At 41.4% G+C, this 20,759-nt stretch overlaps 1 pseudogene; it reads left to right on the top strand.

Moving 5' to 3' along the window:
* The window catches only part of LOC132644092 (uncharacterized), a 139,406-nt pseudogene that overhangs the window by 105,568 nt on the left and 13,079 nt on the right, over positions 1-20,759 (top strand).

The raw sequence follows: 20,759 nt of genomic DNA, 5'->3' as shown, positions 1-20,759 counted from the left end.
TTAGAAGAGGCTCGGGGTGGCATTGAGGACATTGCTTCCAAAATTGAGGAGGCGAGGGTTGTAGAGAGCACAGCTCTGAAAGTACTCCTTGAGAATAGCTTAGAGGATGACCCCGAAGGCTTTGGCTCTGATGGCTCGAATTCATTTTCGGAGGATTAGATAGGCTTAGAAAGCCTTTATATTTTCTTTTGAAATTTTTGTAAGTTCATCAAGGTCGGTCTTTGGCCTTCTATTTATTTAAAATGAAAACTTTGGTTCGACTTTATTCCGTCGGTATTTTCGTTCTCGAGCATTTTTCTGCTTTCAATACTTAACAGAATAAATTTTAATGATCCTACCTTGTCTGCGTACGAACTAGGCTTGAAGTTGAGTAAATATTTAACAGTTCTCATCTTAATGAAATTTCGAACCAACTTAATTTAAAAGTTTTAGGCTCGTTTTACACTGTGTCTTTTGTGCCGTGATTACCTTTTGAAGGCTTTTACGTAAGGGCCTTTCTTTGATGTTTGTGAATTCAGACATCTCCGAACCACTTCGGGCATATAAGTTTTAATTGCTTCTAAACTTTTTAGATTATTCGAAGTCTTTGCAATTTAGGCTTAGTTCACTATGACTTTAGTGCTTTTATTTTGTTTTGTCTATTTTGTGACGACAGTCCCTAGTCGAGGGTAGCCCGTGGACTTCAATGGTTAATTGCTCGGGAATTTTAAATGAATATTCACGCAAGAGCTGAAAAAGATTTCAAAATTGTTCCTCATTTCAAACATTTGTCTCGTACAAACAACTGTGGAGATTTATTTGATTTTTTCTGCCCTTGCCATAGCAAGTAAACTAGCCGGGCATGATTCATTCGATTGTTTGGCCCTTACAATAAATCCTAGAGCAGAAAATGTCAATTTATTTAGCCCTTAAGCTACTTTGGATTTTGACGAAGCTTTGTTGAGCTGACTCGAACTTGTTGAGGGTATGATAGTCCTCTCATGTTTGTGTCTGAAGTATGAGGAGTCAAACACGAATAGTCGATGCTGGGTAGTCCCCAGTCCGCAACACTTAGCTGTCCTTTGATATGTAAGTAGCACGTTGTACGTTGTTGCCTCGTTAAAAACCTTGTTGGAAAACCCACTTCGGGATAAAACCGAGCTAAGAGGAAAAGAGTGCAACATGTGTTTTCAGACCCAATTGACTATAATAACTTAGAAGAAATTCACAAAGGGTTAGCAGTCCGGACCTTAGCTATAGTATCTTTTCAAGTGTGCCACGTTCCAATTCATTTGCAGCTGCTGGCCATCTTCAAATTCTAATCTGTACGAGCCTTTACTAGTTATTTCGATTACTCGGTACGGCCCTTCCCAATTCAGACCCAACTTCCCATCGTTGGGATTTTTTGTGTGAAGGGTAACTTTCCGTAAAACTAAGTCCCCAACGTGGAAGTATCGAATATTTGTTCTTCTATTGTAATATCTTCCCATCTGTTGCTTCTGTACTTCCAAACTGACCAACGTAGTTTCACGAAGCTCATCCGTCAAATCAAGCTTTATATCCATGGCTTCGTCGTTTGATTCGTCCGTCACATACTGAAATCTTAAGCCCGGCTTACCGACCTCCATAAGAATTAAAGCCTCTGCTCTATAAACTAGGGAAAAAGGTGTTTCCCCAGTGCTCGACCTTGAGGTCATTCTGTAGGCCCAGAGTATCTCCGGTAAAATTTCCTTCTAGTTGCTCTTTGATTCCTACAACCGCTTCCTTAGGTTCTGAATAATGGTTTTGTTTGTTGACTCCGCTTGTCCATTCGTACTCGGGTGATACGGGGTTGACAAGATTTTCTTGATCTTCAAACCTTCGAGGAAGTTATTGACCTTATTGCCAATAAATTGTCAACCGTTGTCACATGTTATCTCGGTGGAAGTATCGATCCTATAGATAATGTGATCCCAAATAAAGCCGATGACATCCTTTTCTCTGACTTTTTTGAAGGCCTGCTCTTCAAACCACTTAGAAAAATAGTCAGTCATAAATAAAATGAATTGTGCCTTACCAGGGGCCCAAGGCAAGGCCCCGACGATATCTATTCCCCATTTCATGAATGGCCATGGAGATAGGACCAGGTGCATTAATTCTCCCGGTTGGTGTATCAATGGCGCATGCCTTTGACATTCGTCGCACTTCCGGGCAAAATATTTTGCGTCATCTTCCATCTGATTCCAGTAGTTTCCAGCCCTGATCAATTTTCGGACCAACGATTCTGCCCCCGAATAATTTTTGCAAGTTCCCTCATGGACTTCTCGCATCACATAATCTGTTTCTCCCGGCCCCAAACTTCTAGCCAAAGGGCCGTAGAAAGACCGACGATACAACTGGCCATCGATCAGGAAAATCTTGCCGCTTTGGTCCGAAGAGCTCTGGACTCCTTAGGGTCCATGGGCAATTTCCCATCTCAAAGATAGTCTACGAACTTATTCCGCCAGTCCCAAGTCAGACTCATTGTATTTACCTCGGCATGACCATTTTCTACTGCGGAGTTCATCAATTGAACGACTGTCCCGGAGTTGAATTCTTCCGCTTCTACGGACGAACCAAAATTGGCCAACATATCTGCCTCATTATTTTGTTCTCTTGGCACATGTTGCAGGGTCCATTCCTTAAATCGATGTAATAACACTTGGATTTTGTCCAGATACCTCTGCATCCTCTCATCTTTCACCTCGAAGATGCCATTAAGTTAATTCACGACCAGAAGCGAGTCACACTTTGCTTCTATGACTTCGGCTCCCAAGCTTTTGGCCATCTCTAAACCTGCAGTCATAGCCTCATTTTCGGCTTCATTGTTAGTCAATTTCAAAGTCCGTATTGAATGTCGAATAACATTGCCTGCGAGGGGCCTTAAGTACGATTCCTAGTCTGGACCCTTTCATGTTTGATACACCGTCCGTGTATAAGGTCCAGACCCTGAACATTTCCCCCGAGGTTAGCAATAGTTCTTTTCCACCTCGGGGAACATTGCGGATGTAAAATCTGCCACGAAGTCTGCCAAAATTTGAGACTTTATGGCCGTTTTGGGTTTATACTCGACGTCATAACCACTAATTTCCACTACACATTTTGCTAACCTGCCAGACAATTCGGGCTTATGCATGACATTTTTTAAAGGATATGTGGTCACTACGCATATAGGATGACATTGAAAGTAAGGTTTCAGTTTTCTAGATGTGCTTATCAAAGCTAGGGCTAATTTTTCTAAGTGTAGACATCGGGTTTCTGCACCCCCCAAAGTTCGGCTAATGTAGTAAATTGGGAATTGCGTACCTTCTTCTTCTCGAATCAAAATGGCACTTACCGCGACTTCAAACACTGCTAGGTACAGAAACAGTTGTTCATCCGCCTTCGGTGAGTGAAGCAAAGTGTTATATCCTGTATTTTCGAACGTCGGATTATTTGTAAGCTGAGGTGGGGCCCACATGTCAAGATTTTTTTGGGGCATGTGACAAGTTATATGAATCGTATATGTAAAGTTAAACACAACTCGAGAAGGGCCCTGGGGCCAGATCAAAGTGGAAGCCCTCCAAACGAATATTTTTAAGAAAACGTTTTCGGATGACCTGACTTGGAGGGGCAAAAACGGCATTATAAGTTTGGAATTTGTGAAACCTCCCAGAAATAAAGGTTGTAGATAATTGAAATAGCTTTCCAACGGTAGGTCGTGGGCCTATAGGTGACATCGGGATAAGGAGATATGAACGTTTAAGGAAGAAAGGTCAAGCTGGGCAGTGAAATGGGCCGAACCCGATTCCAATTCGGGTCAGGCCCATTACCCACGCTTTTTAATAGAAAAAATCTGTTTCTCTCCCTCATTTTCAGATCAAGAAGACCTGGAAAACTCTAGAGAAAAAGAGAGAGGAGAGCCTAGAAAAAAAAAACCAGTTTTTGACCAAAATCGGAGCCCCGAATCCCGAAGCCCATGAAGAGAAAAGTGTTCTACGTCGCGTTGCCTTCGGTTTGAGCTAAAAATCAACTACAAATAAGAGGGTGGACGTGGTGTCTGTGCACTTAAGGTATGAATAAGGCTCTTTTTCATTGTTAACAAGTTTATTTAGAGTTTTAACGGATTAGAACGAAGAAAATAGCGTGATAAATTCGTTTGTTGGTATGGTTGAATTGTAGAATGGGGTTTGAAGAAAATTTTAGATGAAAACAAATGTATCTAACTTGTAGAATGTGGAGGATGTTGTTATTGATGTTGTTAGTGTTAATTTTGACCTCTTTGCGGAAATAAAATTATTAAATAGTTATATCGCGAATTGGTTGGTTGGGAAAATTTGGAAAATAATGTGCGGGCTGTTTTATGGCATATGTTGGTGTTGGAAATGATGTTAATATATTTGGTATTGTTGTTGATGTGTTAGTTGCTGAATTGTAATTCTGGGCTGGGCATATGTACAGGGGAGGTGCTGCCCAAATTTCTATAGACAAATAGTGAATTAAAGAATGTTATAAGTCTACTATTGACAATTGGCAACAATGACCATTTGTAGATTTCGGGCGAAACGGGAATTGAATCTGAACGAGCGTAGAGCGCAACTAAGGTATGTAAAGTCTCTCCCTTCATTCCTTGGCATGTTCTAAACATAAGAGGCTCGAACGCGAGCCTTAGATACGACCATGTTCCGAGAAATTAGAGATTGAAATTGGCTCCAAATCGTTCAGTAAGATTGAACTAGTTTTTTTTATAAATTGTCGCCAAAGCGACCTATATGTATGTAACTTTCACAAATAAAGCGGAATGCTCTAAAACTCTCATGGATGACTCCATAAGACCTATGATCCATAATTTACGTACGTCACCTCGGTTCAGCCCAAGATGGGCCCACAAAACCTGATATTTTCTGTATGAATCTAATTAACTCATTTCTGTCCGAAACTCACAGGTAACTTTTGGTTATTGTTCTGTCTGCTATATGATAAGTGTTATGACGATATTTATGAGTCTTATAGTATATTTTGACGTCTGGACATCTTATTCTGATGAAATCTGTCGTGCCATCCCAAATGACATATACGTATATTATGAATATTGTCTGATTACTTTGATTTGACCTACCGTTTGGCCTACTCCAGTTCATTGAGTCTGTGTAACGATTTGTATGCATATGGTTTCTCATTAGTCTGTTCGTGGATGCCTCAATGTTTCCTTCACTGCGCCCGGGCCAGGTTCTGTTATTCGTGCACATTCCACTGCATTATTCACCGCGTCCCTCGGTGTGCGGGCCGGGTTCTGTTTACATCTGTATATGATTTGATGTTGTGTTTGTATGGGGATAGCGGCCAGGATGGCATATGATCTGATCTGTCTGTCCACCGCGTCCCGTACTAAGAGGGCCGGGATCTGTTACCGCGTCCCTCACCAGAGGGCCGGGATCTGATATATATCATATCTGTATCTGTATATGCTTATGACTCTGCATGCATGATTCTGTCTGTTACACTTTTGTATATCTGATCTGGGTTATGACTCCGTCTGTTACACTTCCGGAAATCTGAGTCGAACTATGACTCCGTCTGTTACACTTCTGCATATCTGGTTTGGAATATTACTCTGTCTGTTACACTTCCGAAAATCTGAGTCGAACTATGACTCCGTCTGTTACACTTCTGCATGTCTGGTTTGGAATATGACTCTGTCTGTTACACTTCTGGAAATCTAATTCGGATAATGATCTTGTCTGTTTCACTTCTGTATGTCTGACTCAAACTATGATTCAGTCTGTTACACTTCTGTACCTCTGACTCTGATTACAATTATGTCAGCCACTTTCTGTGCCCTGATCCGTATGATGATTTTGCCAGCTATACTCTGTACCTCTAGTTCACAATACGACTCTGTCGGCTACACCCCGTACTTACGATACATATTGTGGTTCTGTCCATGCACTCTGTATTTCTGTTTCGGATTCGGGTTCGACTCTGTCTGCTATATCTCTGTACTTCTGGTTCGGACTATGATTATGTTTGTTATATTTCCGCTTTACATACTCGGTAGATTTTCCGTACTGACCCCCTCTTCTTCGGGGGCTGCGTTCATGCCGCGCAGGTACTCCCAGGTGAGTTGAAGACAGTATAGAAGATGTTCCAGTGCAGATGGCAAGCTCCAATTGTTCCCGGAGTGCTGCCGAGTCAGAGTTTGTATGTTATGCTTTCTGGACTACGTTAGAGACTTTGCAGACAGTGTCGTGGGTATTGTTTGTCAGTCTGTAAGCGGCTCCGTCAGTCGATATGCCGGTCTGTGTTATGTACTAAATTTTGTATGATTATAGATTTGTTCTTCTTGGAAGCTACGAGAAAGAACTTTCGGGAAAAAAAAATTTACTATGTATTTTATCTTATGCGACTTAAAAGGTTTAATGTGATTTTATGTGCAGTAAGAGTCTGAGGGTTCGTTCGGCTCTAAGTAAGGGTCGGGTGCCCATCACACCCTAGCGGAATTGGGGTGTGACACAAAGGTGGGCTTGACAAATATTGCTTCAGTTCTTCTAAAGCTCGATGGCACTCCGGTGTCCATACAAAGTCATTCTTCTTTTTTCAGTAGTGAAAAGAAGCGACGACTTTTATCCGAAGATCGAGAGATAAACCTGCTCAAAGTTGTAATCCTCCTGGTCAACCTTTGCACCGCCTTCACATTATCGACGACTTCGATATCTTCAATGGTTTTGATTTTTTCCAAGTTGATTTCTATTCCTCGATTTGACATCATGAATCCCAAGAACTTGCTCGAGCCTACCCCGAAGGCATATTTGTCCGGTTTCAGCTTCATGTTATATTGGCGGAGTATGTCGAAAGCTTCCTGCAAATGCTTCAAATGGAATTCTGTCTCCAGGGACATAACTAGCATGTCATCAATATAAACTTTCATTGTTTTCCCTATCTGTTCTTCGAACATCCGGTTAACTAGGCGTTGATAAGTTGCTCCAGTATTTTTTAGTCTGAATGGCATTACATTGTAAAAATATATGCCATATCGGGTTACAAAAGATGTTTTCTCTTGGTCCTCCTATTCCATCTGAAGAAGTTTTCTCTTGGTTCTCCTATTCCATTTCATGCCCTGCCGTTGCATTAATCATTCCATCAATGTGAAGCAAAGGAAACGAATCCTTTAGGCATGCTTTGTTTAAATCTGTGTAATCTACACACATTCTGAATTTATTGCCTTTCTTAGGCACAACTAATATGTTAGCTAACCAATTCGGGTATTTGACCTCCCGGATGGAACCTATTTTAAAAAGCTTGGTTACCTCCTATTTGACAAACTTATGCTTAACTTCAGCCATCGGTCTTCTTTTCTACTTCACCGGGAGGAAGTTTTGATCCAGACTTAGTTTGTGAGCCGTCACCTCCAGTGGGACACCTGTCATGTCTAAATGGGATCATCCAAAACAGTTGGCGTTAGCTTGAAGAAATTCAAACAACTTATGCCTGAGCTCCGAGGTTAACCCCGTGCCCAGGTACACATTTCTGTCTGGTAAATGTATGAACAAAACGAAGTTGCTCTAATTATTCCACGGTTGATTTCGTTGCATCCGACTCATCCGGCAGCACGAACGATCTAGGAACCCCAAAGTCCTCTTCCTTGAAGCTCGCCGATCCTTTCTATCTCTTTGTGTCGATTGTGTCTGAGTCTTGTGGTTGCTATTTAGTGTCCATGCTTTTGACGGACCTATCAACATCCTTTGACAATGGTGCCTTTGGTACAGGAGTTGCTTCTTCAACCGCGAACATTTCCCTTGCCGCTGGCTGTTCCCCATCAACTGTCTTTACCCTCTCCGCGGTTGGAAATTTCAACATTTAGTGTAACGTTAAGGGCACCGCCCTCATGTCATGTACCCACGGTTTACCTAACAACGCATTGTACCTAATTTCTCCTTCAATGACGTAAAACTTCGTCTGTTGAACCGTCCTGGCGGTATTCACTCGTAAGGTAATTTCTCCTGTTGTAGTTTTGCATGCCATGTTGAATCGTTAAGGACCCGGATTGCCGGCACGATCTTGTGTAATAGTCCCAGCTGAACTACCTGGATCAATCAAAATACGTTTAACCTATGATTTGTTAATAAGGATAGAGATTACCAAGGCATTGTTGTGGGGTTGCATGATGCCCTCTGCGTCTTCATCACTGAAGGAAATGGATCCCTCCGGTACGTAGTCCCGAGTTCTTTTTTCCCGAGTGATTGAAACTTTTATTCTCTTCATCATCGGACCCCGAAGAGTTTCAGCCCCACCGATGATCATGTTCTTGCTCAGTAGCACAACTTGTTAGTTTGTATCTCTATGTCTGTAATTCTCTTTAGCTTGGTTGGTTAGAAACTCGCACAAGTGCCCATTTTTCAGTAGTCGGGCCACTTCATCTCTCAGGTGCCGACAATTCTCCGTTTTATGAACATAAGTACCATGGTATTCGTATACCACATTCGGATCCCTTTGGGTAAGATCAGACCCAAGCTGCCTCGCCCACCTTGCGTCTTTAATATGGCCAATAGCCGAAACGATGCCAGCAGCATCCACATTGAAATTGTACTCGAAAAACTTCGGGCTTTCTCTGCTAGTAAATGAACCATTGGTGTCACTTCTAAAATTGTAACCTTTGGCTTACCGAGTTGTGCTCATTACACCTGTCATTCCTGATCAAGTGATGACTAGGACCATTTCTCCCCCTATCTAACCTGATGCTCGACCTCTCCGAAGGTCCATACGGTTGGTACCTATCCTTGGATGACTTTTGCTCTGTATCTATCACCCTTTTTGACCTATCTGCATTTTTACCTCGGTTCGCCGTCCCTGGTGGCAGTTCAATTTGATCATCCTCCACTTGGATTTCGGACTCATACCTGTTATGGACATCGGCCCATGTCACTGCCTTGTATTCTAATAGGTTCTCCTTCAGTTTGAATGAAGCAGCAAAGCTCTGGGGTTAAGGCCCTTGGTGAAGGCTTGGGCTGCCCATTCTTCTGGAACCAGGGGTAACAACATCTGTTCCTTTTGGAACCTCGACACGAACTCTCGGAGTAACTCGTTGTCCTTTTAGGCAATCCTGAATATGTCCGCCTTCCTTGCTTGGACCTTCCGAACTCCAGCATGAGGCTTTATAAATGTATCTGCAAGCATTTCAAACGAGTTAATAGAATGTTCAGGAAGCATATCATACCACATCATTTCCCCTTTGGACAATGTTTCACCGAATTTCTTCAGCATCACCGACTCTATTTCGTCCTTCTCGAGATCATTACCTTTTATGGCACATGCGAAGGAAGTCACGTGCTACTGTGGATCCATCGTTCTGTCGTACTTATGAATGTCCGGCATCTTGACCCACTTCGGGATTAACTTTAGGGCCACACTCGGGGGATAACACCTTTGATGGTATCATTTGGAATCTAGCCCTTTCAAAACCGGCCGAGCCCCAGTGATCTGGTCCACTCGAGAGTTGTACGTTTCCACCATTTTCTCGTTTGTATCGATCCTTTTGGCCAACGCCTTAAGAATCTTCATGACCTCGGTCGACCCTCCTGAACCCGATCCGTTGCCATTGTCAACCACCTAATTTTCCCCTCAGGCACGATCTTGTGTAATAGTCCCAGCAGTTCCACCACTTTCCAACGGATAATGTTGGCTGAACTACCTGGATCAATCAAAATACGTTTAACCTGTGATTTGTTAATAAGGATAGATATTACCAAGGCATTGTTGTGGGGTTGCATAATGCCTTCCGCGTCTTCATCACTGAAGGAAATGGATCCCTCCGGTACGTAGTCCCGAGTTCTTTTTTCCCGAGTGATTCATACTTTTGTCCTCTTCATCATCGGACCCCGAGGAGTTTCAGCCCCACCGATGATCATGTTGTTTCTCCGGTATCTCAACTTGTTTGTTTGTATCTCTATGTCTGTAATTCCCTTTAGCTTGGTCGGTTAGAAACTCGCGCAAGTGCCCATTTTTCAGTAGTCGGGACACTTCATCTCTCAGCTGCCGACAGTTCTCCGTTTTATGGCCATGAGTACCATGGTATTCGTATAACATATTCGGATCCTTTTGGGCAGGATCAGACCGAAGCTGCCTCGGTCACCTTGCATCTTTAATATGGCCAATAGTCGAAACCATGCCAGCAGTATCCACATTGAAATTGTACTCGAAAAACTTCGGGCTTTCTCTACTAGTAAATGAACCATTGGTGTCACTTCTAAAATTATAACCTTTGGCTTCCCGAGCTGTGCTCATTACACCTGTTATTCCAGATCAAGTGGTGACTAGGACCATTTCTCCCCTGTCCGACCTGAAGCTCGACCTCTCCGAAGGTCCATACGGTTGGTACCTATACTCTGATGACTTTTGCTCTGTATCTATCACCCTTTTTGACTTATCTGCATTTTTACCTCGGTTCGCCGTCCCTTGTGGCAGTTCAATTTGATCATCCTCCACTCGGATTTTGGACTCATACCTGTTATGGACATCAGCCCATGTCACTGCCTCGTATTCTAATAGTTTCTCCTTCAGTTTGAATGAAGCAGCAAAGCTCTGGGGTTAAGGCCCTTGGTGAAGGCTTGGGCTGCCCATTCTTCTGGAACCAGGGGTAACAACATCCGTTCCTTTTGGAACCTCGACACGATCTCTCGGAGTAACTCGTTGTCCTTTTGGGCGATCCTGAATATGTCCGCCTTCCTCGCTTGGACCTTCCGAACTCCAGCATGAGGCTTTATAAATGTATCTGCAAGCATTTCAAATGAGTTAATAGAATTTTCAGGAAGCATATCATACCACATTATTGCCCCTTTAGAAAATGTTTCACCGAATTTCTTCAAAATCACCGACTCTATTTCGTCCTCCTCGAGATCATTACCTTTTATGGCACATGCGAAGGAAGTCACGTGCTACTTCAGTCGTACTTAGGAATGTCTAGCATCATGAACCACTTCGGGATTAACTTTGGGGCCGCACTCGGGGGAAAACACCTTTGATGGTATTGTTTGGAATCTAGCCCTTTATAAACCGGCTGAGCCCCAGTGATCTGGTCCACTCGAGAGTTGTACGTTTCCACCATTTTCTCGTTTGTATCGATCCTTTTGGCCAACGCCTCAAGAATCTTCATGACCTAGGTCGACCCTCCGAAACCTGATCCGTTGCCATTGTCAACAACCTAATTTTCCCCCCAGGCCGGTCCACTGGCTAGGTTTGGCTCCTTCACATTAACTCCGCTCTCTTTCTTTTGGAGTTGGGAAATAGTCGTCTGCTGTTCCTGTAACATTTCAAATATTAAACGTAAGTCAATTTCTTCTCCGGTATCACTCGGTGTTTTTCATACAGTTGCCTGTTGTGAAATCATGCAGTTATTGCTGTTGAACGGATCCACGTTCTGATTGCTATTGACATTCAGATCAACAGCGTCATTCGAATTGACAGCATTTTGATCAACGGGGGGAACGCCATTTGGATCTTGGGGCAACCCATTGACCGGCACCCCATTGTTGTTGGTTTCGCCTTGGTGAACTAGTTCACTGTTATTATTCAAGTGAATTGAATGACTATTGTTCGACATTTCGAGGTTAACCTGTAATAACAAATTTCAATAGAACAAGTGAAAGTAGGGTTGCAAAGAGATCACCACTATTATCCTTAGCCCAACAGTGGGCGTCAAATTGTTTATCCCTAAAAAGGTAATAGTTGAATGTATACGCGGTTTAAAGGATATGTAGTTTGATTAGTTGTTAATGTAATGAGACAAGAACCAGCAACCAATTGAATAAAGTAATCAGAGAAAGTGATAGCTTGTATTGTATATAACTCTACTGGAAAATAGGTCCGGCCCTGAGTGTAGCCCTATGAACCCAAGCCAAACTAGAGAGCTTGAGCTTTCTTACGAGATGCTACAGAGTAAATATGTATATGGGTAACGAAAAAATAGGAGACTAAAATATAAGGGTTTAGCCCCTTCTTAGTTACAAGCATGCCTTTCCTTAAACCCTAAAAGCCTGATAAAACCCTAACTAAAGGCGACGCTTCCACAACTGTCCGGGTAACAGACGGCGTAACGGGCAGCGAGAAATCTGGCTCGTAACAGATTCCTCGCATGTGTTGGCTGGAGTCTCTTCGGCCTTCAGTGTTACTTCGGCTTCTGGCGTCTCTTCGATTTAATGGGCAAACGACTCCTCGGATATTAATCAATCCGAACCACCGAACTCAATCCAACGCCACATCTATTGGCGTTTATATTTTACTCTAACCCCTCGAGGCACTTTACTCCGATTATTATCGTATACAAGTAGGCTTAATCGGAAGTATCTAATTGGAACAGTTTATTAAGAGTTGAGGTGTTCAATTGGAACATGGCTTAGTTCGAGAGTCGCAATGGAATATCCTGTCAAATTTAAGGGGCTAGCTATGTGTTGAACCTTACGACTATGCTTCCTCTGTTTATATTTGTTTTTCTGGTTTTGACTGGATATAAAATTTGAGAAAGTAAAGAAGACTCTCGAATCTCATTCTAGTTAACCTTAAATATGTCATGTGGAAAGTTGAAATTAAAGAGTTATGCATTCTTTTTAAAATTGACTAAAAAGGAAAGTATAACAAATAAATTGAAATGATGGGACGTATAATATTAGTTGAATCGACACATAGCTCAGCTTTTTAGTTATAAGCTTGGACCGGGTGACTCGAAGGTAAACGATCCTACTTTGGTCTCAGCCCTTCTAGTTTACTAATATGTAATAATCGCTAGAACCACCATAGTGAACAGAGACAAGAAAATATTATTATGTGGCAAAAAAGGGAAGTTGAAAGTCTAGAGGATACTAGTCTGACTGCCTATGCAATAGATAAACATACATTGCAGATGAGAGTTACACTCGAAGTCGAAGGGTTAGATGAAACTTGACTTATGCAAAATTGCGAGACATCAAATTATGGGCTAGAGCCAACAATACCTCCGATCGACCTCAATTCGTGCCCTATGTAATAAAATCAAAGTTATGTTTCTCATCAAAGAAAAAGCTAAAAAGGTGTATGATCAACGTTAAACTCTATTTGAGTTTGCTACTAGATAGACATGTCTTACTTCACTTGCTACAATATTTATTGAGGCAAATCCCATCATTTTGAGTTTATAAGGGTAAAATCATTGGTTTGTTCAATCTAATTCATACCATTTCTGCTCTTTGTATCCTTCTTTTGGGCATTCAATTAGAATTGGTTGCTGTAGCTAGAGTTGTTTTAATCCCATCTCATATGTGAATGCTAATTTGATAGGTAACTTATCCAAACATGATGGAATTTTTTGAGTTCCTTGGAGTTGATACGGAGATCTCTGATATGTCATTCTCAGTGAGCTTAGACCAAGGCTGTGGTTACGAATGGAGAACCCGAAATTGATTCTCTAGTTTGTTTGCACAGGAGAAGAATGTCTTGAATCCATATTTTTGGCAAATGATTAGAGAAATTAGCAGATTCAAGCAGGATGCCATAAGGTACTAATAACTTATTTATGCGAGCTCTTTTCAGTATTTGTTATGTTTGAACAATTTGTTAATTTACTGATCTCATTATAAATTTAGAGCACACAATCTTCTTTGTTCATTTGAAGATTATGTGTTTGATAGAATTGGACTAAATTGTTCTACTTTGTGCATTTTCTTTATTTTGTGTCAATGGAAGAGCTATCCTTAATAAAGTTTATTTCATCGCAAATATGTTTCTCACTTCATTGCAGTTACCTTGAAGGACTTGAGAACAATCCTGACATTGATCGCGATGAAACATTAGGGCAATTTATTGAGTCACATGTCTATTTGGAGCTATTTCAGAAGGCTTATCTGGTGGCACTGCTGTTTTTGGTTTAAATTGATTTTGATAGTTGTATTGGCCTTTTTTTCATTCAATTCACACATAAATTCCATAGATTCCAATATGTGCTTCAATATGGTCCTGTCCCTTAGCAGGAGTATTGGGATTTTCTACTAATTACATTCTTTCATTCTACCTGTCACGACCCAACCCCGTAGGCCGTGACTAGTGCCCGACCTGGGCACCCAAGCACATCTATCAAATGCTATCTAAAATTCTATCAAACGCATTCTAGTGTATGGTAGAAGCCGACAAGGCTTTATTTCAAATTTAGATAATTTCCAGAAAAAAATTTCAGCAGAGTTTCCTTTGTTTTACGGACTATCCAATATACCCTGCACGCAGAAAATACCAACAAAGGCCACACAGGGCTAACAAAGCAATGTATAAACATATACGGACCGGCCGCCTCGGCGTATAGGATCGCCAAAACAACATATGCGGACCGGCCGCCTCAGCGTATGGGATTGCCCAAACGACATGTACACACATCCATATAGAAAGACCCTAACCCACAGACATATCCACATACCTCTAAACAGACTGACAGAATCATATGGCAGGACAGGGCCCCGCCGTACCCAAATAGTCAGATATACAGAACTATATACATAGCAAAAGATATGTGTACCAAAATGGACTCCGGATAAAAAGGGAGTGCTCCCAAATAGCAAAAAGTGGAGCCTACAGTGGTGGACCGCCGGTGTCTGTACCTGCGGGCATGAAACGCAGCCCCCGAAGAAAGGGGGTCAGTACGAAATATGTACTGAATATGTAAAGCCTGAATTACAGAGACAAAATCATAACTGGTACAGAACGTACAGAAAAGTGAGTAGAAAATCCAAAGTATCAAATACATATTTTCAAAACATGCGGAGTGTGTACAGAAACATATGTCATATAAAATCCGGCCCTGCTAAGGGACTCGGCAAACAGAACGTGGCCACCCTCCCGACGCTGGTGCCACAACACAGAAGAATCAGAATAGGGGCATAACCCCGTAACATAATATGTCATATCAGATGGCCATAGCAAATCATATCAGAACAAGCGTACATGGCACAGCATACTCCACAAACCGATGTACGCGTATACCTGCCCCCTCACATCGAGGCACGGCGAACAATGCAAAGGATCACGCTTGACAACATATCCTGGCCCGGGCTCAGTGTGGGAAACATTGGGGCATCCACGAGTGGAGTAGTGAGAGACTAATGCAATTAAAATACCATAAATGTTTTCATAGACTCGATGAGGCATATCAAGACAAACCGATCCAATGAAGTCGAACGGGATCATAATAAATGAGTTTCGAGTATCATAATGAATTACAAAAGTATGACCTTTCTGAAATCGTTCCGAGTGTCAAAACAGGTTATCAGACTTAATGGAATATTCGAAACAATGTTTGTTAGGTAATTAGAATAGTAGTCCAAACATTTCTTTCAAAAACCGCTCGAAAAATAAGACTTAAGTACAATAAGGGCAAAACCGGGAATAATGGGCCCACCTCGGAACAAGCAAGGCGGTGGGCTCAAGTTACACATTTTAAGCTTATGGGGTCACCTACAAAGGTTCTACGGACGTTCTATAGCTTTCCAAGTAGTTTGGGGAAAGTTTGCATGATTACCAAGAATACAAACCAAAAAGGCTCAGTCTTACTGAAGGAAAAAGCGAGATTTTCAATTGCGGATTCCGATGGGCAGAAAGTCTTTCGAAGCCCGAATTCGATTCTAATACACTTAGGCATGCCAAAAGAAGGATCGGGGTAGCTTTACATACCTTTTGAGCTTTTTAAGCCTATCCAAGCTCACTCCCCGTTTCGTCGAAAATCTGTAAATGGTCACATTTACCAATTGTAAGTTATAGATGCTACGAATTCAATTCAACTCATATTTGTCTACCGAAATTTCGGCAGCACTTCCCCTATACATATAACATCCCCGAGGCTTAGCTCGGCTCAATATACATCAACCACAACAGCCCACAATACCACAAACATCATAAATCATAACAAAATAAATCGAACGTCAATATTCTTCCTTTCTACTTAAAGCGACAACTTTCATTCGAACTTCACAACTTCAAACTAACATCAATATTATCGTATTCATTTTCTCATTCAAGGTTATTCAAACACCTTCCAATAATTTTCCAAGTGATATACATGAATTCGAGTAGTCCGCCACTTTCCATATTCTATCCAAAACTTCTACGAATGCAACAAAACTTTCCAAATCACATTGTTTTCCTTCCAAACTCATTAACAACCATAATTTACATTTAGAATCTTGCTTCCACACTTACACAAAAATCATATAAAATTCACATAATTTCTCATAATTACATACAAGCAATTTCAATGCCATTTCAATTCATTAAACCTTCATTTGCATCACAAGAGATCATCACAACACAACTAACATATTAAACAAAATTAATTCATTGCCATTCTTATCTCCATACCACACGGCCAAATGCACCCATATATACCCACTTTGCAAACTTTCATATTTTTCATAATTTCTACTTATTCCTACATGCTACAACACATATATATATATTCCAAAGTAAAAGGAGCAAGATCTTACCTTTGTTCTTCCAAGCTTTTTCACTAAACCCACTTGTTAATTTGAAGAAACAAGCTCCCTACCTTCCAAATTAGCTACACCAAGTTGTAAAGGGTACTAGAATTAGTGAAAATATCACAAAACAATAACTTTTGGATCAAAGGTTGATGGCAAGAAAATTTTCTTTCTTTTCTTTCTTGTAGCCGAAAATGGGGTGGTCTTTAGCTTCTTGATTTTTTTCTCTACAAGTTGAAGATGACTTAGTCATCTCTTTTTTTTTTAAGTCTTTCAATTAAAATCCCACTCATGGGCCTTGACCCATAAAGGGGGCCGGCCACCCCCTCCAATTGGGCCTTAATTTTCTTTTCTTTTTTGCTCTTTCTAGCCCAATTAATTATGGCCCTATTTGTAATTCCCGAAACTAATTTTCGAAATTCCAATTTTTCCCTTAGCCTTATTCCACACTTCCACAAAAATATTCTTTCATAAACAACTCATGTGTTACATAAAATTAATTATGACCTTATTTTTCACAAGTCAAGATTATTTCCAATTTTTCCAAATACGCAAAAACACGGGATATAACACTACCACGACCACCATCTTCTTCAGGTTATTTTTCTCTTATCTACTGTTCAGTTAGCGTACTTTTTGTGCAGATTATAGCCAATTGGATGCTTACCTATATCATTGTATTACCCTTGTGCCTAAGGGTGCTTCTGTTTCTTTCTTTACAACTCTTTGGTCTCCCTCAATTGCTTACTATTAAATGGTGATCACATATAAACAAGGTGATTTTTCATTCATAGATACTTCAAAGTTCTTACTATTTCCTTAAGGAAAACTTCAAGCAATTGCCAATTTTCACTTACTTGCATGATTTGTTGAGGTAAGCATGTATCATCTCTAGACTCGTAGGAGCTGTTAGCTGACCTGAGAGCACTCCACTGTTTCGGAGGTGCCTTTGATCATTCTTTTGTGTATATATGTATATTTTGGGTACGATAGGGTCCTGTCCCATCCCTATGTCTAGCACTCTAGTAGTGTCTCGTATATACGCAGGTGTGGGTTATATGGTCTCCCAATGTTACTATTGCATATGTATATACTATTTTGATAGCTGAAGGGCTTATATGTGTGTGTGTGTGTGTGTGTGTATATATATATATATATATGAAAAGTAATCATGTTTCCAAATGAAAAATGATTTTCTTATGATATGAGTACGATAAGTAAGGGAATGAGTGGTGCTCGGTGGTTAGCCCCGGGTACCCGTCACGACCCCTAGTCGGGTCGTGAAAAAAGTGGTATCAGAGCAGTTCAGTCCTAGGAAGTGTCTATGAGCCGTGTCTAGTAGAGTCTTGTGTGTGGTGTGTTGCGCGCCACACTAATAAACAAGAGGCTACAGGGCATTTAGGAAAAATTACCATCTTTCATCTTAAGAGATCGTGCGATAAAGTTGTATTATAAGATTTTCTCGTCCCTAATAGTGTGCTATGATTTCAGAAATGCTACCAAAGGGAAAAGCTACAACCGCCCAAAAGGGCAACACTACGATGAAAAAGCGAGTGGAAAGGGAGCCGCCAATGAACGTAGAAGAGGGTGAATCACATAATGAGACCCCATCTAATACTTCCTCCACCCCGCCCAATGTAGAAGAACAAGGAGGTGCTTCAGCTCCAGTCCCTCCACCGGTCGCTTCGGTTCAATAAGTGACCGAGGTCATGCATCTATTGACACAGTTAGTTGCCGCTCAGGCACAGCGGCAGAATGTGAGTTCAAGTGATCGGGCATCTAGTACCAAAGCCCGTGATTTTATGAGTCTGAATCCTCCGTAGTTTTTCGGGTCAAAGTCGGATGAAGACCCGCAAGGTTTTATTGATGAGATGCTGAGGACCTTGAGAATTATTCATGCCTCCAAAACTGAATCTGTGGAGTTGGCATCTTATAGACTCCGATATGTGGCGGTATTGTGGTACAATAATTGGCTAGCATCAAGAAAGGAAAATGTGCCTCCTCCCGTGTGCCAAGAATTTGTAGATGCTTTTATCCACTGCTATTTGCCACCCGAGGTCCACCGAGCTAGAGCGGATAGGTTCTTAAATCTAAAGCAAGGAAATATGAGTGCCCGGGAATATAGCCTTCAATTTAATTCATTGACTAGATATGCCCTGACTATTGTGGCCGATAAGGGAGATAGGGTGCATAAGTTTGTGAGTGGATTAGGGCCATATTTATTTAAGGATTGATTGATGGCTTCTTTACAAGATGGGATGGATATTTCCCGAATACAAGCCCACGCCCAGAATTTAGAAGGACAACAACCTCCACAAAAGGGTGATCGTGATATCGATAGAAGGCAAAGCCAGAGGGACAGATCTATGGGGGCAGGCAGTAATTATAGAGGGGGATCAAGGCAGACACATTCTAGACACTCAGGCCAGTCGGTGACTAGTGCACCCCCACGATTTGCAGTTAGGAGATTTGATCGCTCTTTTCATTTAGGACAGGGTCAAAGTTCGAGGTCCTCAGATTCTCAGTTCAGGGGAGATTATAGCCAGAGGAGACCCCCAGTACCGCGATGCAGCCAGTGTGGTAGATTGCATTCCGGACAGTGTCTCCAAGGTTCAGATGCTTGCTATGCCTTTGGCCAGGTTTGGGCACATGATGCGAGATTGCCCGTCGATGAGTGGTAGAGTTGGGGTTCAGCCCACAGGATCAGCGGCTGGTTCCTCTTCAGTGCGCCCGATAAGGCAGACTCCTCATATTTCAGCAGGTTGAGGTTGAGGTAGAGGGGGAGCATCTACTTTAGGTGCCACTCAGCTCCGTGTGTATGCTTTAGTCGGATGACAGGATCTTGAGTCCTCCTCAGATGTGGTTACATGTACATTATCTGTATTTTCCCACGATGTGTATGCATTGATAGATCCGGGTTCTACCTTGTCTTATATTACTCTGTATGTTGCTGGTTATATTGAGGTGAAACCTGAGCCAATTAAAACTTTTGAGGTATCTACTCCGGTTGGTGATCCCGTGATAGCTAGACAGGTGTATAAAAATTGTGTACTTGTGATATGCAATGGCCAGACCAAAGCTGATTTAATTGAGCTGTAAATGTTAGATTTTGACATGATTATGGGAATGGATTGGTTGGCCTCATGTTATGCTAGTGTTGATTGCCGAATGAAAGTGGTTCGATTTCAATTTCCGGGAGAGCCCGTGCTTGAATGGAAGGGTAATACAGCATCTCTGAAAGGTAGGTTTATTTCCTACCTTAAGGCAAGAAAGATCATGGCTAAATGCTATATTTATCATCTAGTACGAGTTCATGATACCAAAACAGAGTCGCCAACTTTCAAGTCTGTTCCAGTAGTGAATGAATTTCCGGATGTATTTCTAGATAAACTTCCAGGCCTTCCTCCAAAAAGGGAAATTGATTTCGTTATCGATGTGTTGCCGAACACCAAGCCTATTTCCATTCCTCCTTATCGAATGGCTCTGGCAGAATCGAAAGAGCTAAAGGCACAGTTGAAAGATTTGCTTGAGAAGGGGTTTATTAGACCCAGTTCATCACCGTGGGGAGCACCAGTCTTGTTCGTGAGAAAGAAAGATGGCTCCGTACGAATGTGCATCGATTATAGGCAGTCGAACAAGGTGACGATAAAGAACAAATATCCTCTCCCAAGGATTGATGATTTGTTTGATCAAGTACAGGGTGCCAAGTGGTTTTCTAAAATAGACTTGAGGTTGGGTTATCATCAAGTGAGAGTTAGAGAAGAAGATATATTACATCCCGTATTTTCATGCGATGGAAAGCGTGTGAGTTAAATTAAATTAGTAACGGAAACGAGGTTGTCCCCCAAACTTATAGGTGGTTAGAGTAATGGTACAGATGTGTCGTAAATATTAGAAGTTAAACCAATCAAAGAAAATAAGTTTCGTTGAGATTTGAAATTATATAAATAAAATACGGTATAAGCTATAATGCCCCGTATTTTTGGACTAGAAAATTTGACCGTCCAACCTAAGAAAATTTACTCGAGGTCGGAAGATTTAGTCATATTGAAGCATAAAAATCAAGAACTCGGTATATACAAGGATAAGGTCCAGAAATAATTTAGGACTTAACAAGTGTGACGACGGTGATTGAGAATAATATTTTATGTGTACCAAAAGGGACTATGGACTAGTGCTATATCACATAATTGTGATAATAAGTATATGAAGTGTGTTAAAAGTGGTTCATGTTTAAGTGGATTGAGATCAAGAAATTAGTTATGTGGGTAATTGGTTAAAAGTGGAATAAAGTGGGAG

This window comes from Lycium barbarum, chromosome 6, assembly GCF_019175385.1.
Source record: "Lycium barbarum isolate Lr01 chromosome 6, ASM1917538v2, whole genome shotgun sequence".
Classification (NCBI taxonomy): domain Eukaryota; kingdom Viridiplantae; phylum Streptophyta; class Magnoliopsida; order Solanales; family Solanaceae; genus Lycium; species Lycium barbarum.
This window is presented reverse-complemented; position numbering and strand designations above follow the sequence as displayed.